The sequence below is a fragment of the Bos taurus genome, chromosome 2, assembly GCF_002263795.3.
Source record: "Bos taurus isolate L1 Dominette 01449 registration number 42190680 breed Hereford chromosome 2, ARS-UCD2.0, whole genome shotgun sequence".
NCBI classification, from domain to species: Eukaryota; Metazoa; Chordata; class Mammalia; order Artiodactyla; family Bovidae; genus Bos; species Bos taurus.
The window spans coordinates 132,428,320-132,429,775 of NC_037329.1; positions in this window are offsets into that span (position 1 = coordinate 132,428,320).

Here is a 1,456-nt window from a genome sequence, read left to right on the forward strand (position 1 = left end):
ATATTAAAAAAATATCAATGGGAAAAGCATCTCAGTGAGGCTGAGAAAGGGAATCTTTAAAAATAACTCAGAAACAGTCACACTTGATGGAAATTCTGACCTGTGGACAGAGAACTTGAAAAGGATTTTAAAGCAGAAACGCACTTTTAGGGATATACAGGAAGATTTTTAGAAGTCAAAAGATCCTGGTCTAATTAGGGAACTGCTACTGGTATTTCTCAACCATCAGAGCAAAACTAAGAACATTCTAAATAAGAAAGAAAAAGTCCCCCCAAACACACAAATGCCACAAACCAAAGCATCTTTGGATTTGTTCCTTATACTCTAATATTTGCTCACACATACACACAAAATTTAACATGACTTCAGATACATTTACATAGCTTTTTTCCCACAAGAGCTGTTCGTATTTTTACTTATATTGTACAATACTGTATTGTTTAATGTATTCAGAGAAGGATTCACTGACTATACTTAAAAACATGGTTATTCTGGTACACTTGTTGACTTGAACTATCTGACCTTCTCTTTAAAAAAACCAAAACACCATTGAGATTGTCGCAGAAAGGGAAAATATGTCAGTCTTGTCGTGTTTGGCTTGAACAGACATGAAGAAAGGTGCCAGTCCCAGGTCACCTGGACGCCCTCCACTCGGGAACTCCGTGGCAGGGATTCTGCAGCAGAGAGCACTTGACCTTAAGGTTCTTCCTAAAGCTTCTGAGCCTTTGTTTTGTGTGGCTGACATTCCAGAAAGCTTAGCTGCAAACGGAGCTCCAGCACAGAGCCTGCACCATAATCTTCCGGGGACTTGTCCTGGTGAAAACCCGGTCCATGTAGCAACACAGGTGGTGCTGTGGGTTTCCGAGGGCAGGAGCTGCCTTTAGGAGCCTGCCTGGCCTGTGCAACCTGAGCCTGAGCGTCATTCTTTAAACCACGTTGCCTTTTTGACGTGTAAGCTCATGACTGTTTCCTGTTCTCCCTGATTCAACCTGCCGAGCCAGATCGCACCATCTCCCTCTGGTCTTGGAAGAGCGAACCCTGTCCCCACCCCGCCCTCGCCATTGCTGTGCTGGGCCAAGTGGAACCGCTGAACAAACACCCGCCAGATTGCCGCAGGCCCCGGCCAGCTGCAGTTGGAGACACATCGCCATCTAGTGGAGAAACAAAAGAAATCCGTCCCCCGCTTTTTAAAAAAAAGCAGGGCATCCTTGAAGTAGACCAAAGAAATCAATTGCCCTCATTTGATACCAAAGGAGCTTGAGAATCAGAGAAGGAAATGGGCTTCCCAAATGTCACACAGCCGGCTAGTGGCAGCATCGACCCTACAGAATCTCATCACCGGAGCCTTGGTTCAGCATTCTTTGCACTTCAGTACTCTTGCCTGGAAAATCCCATGGGCGGAGGAGCCTGGTAGGCTGCAGTCCATGGGGTTGAAAAGAGTCGGACACAACTGAGC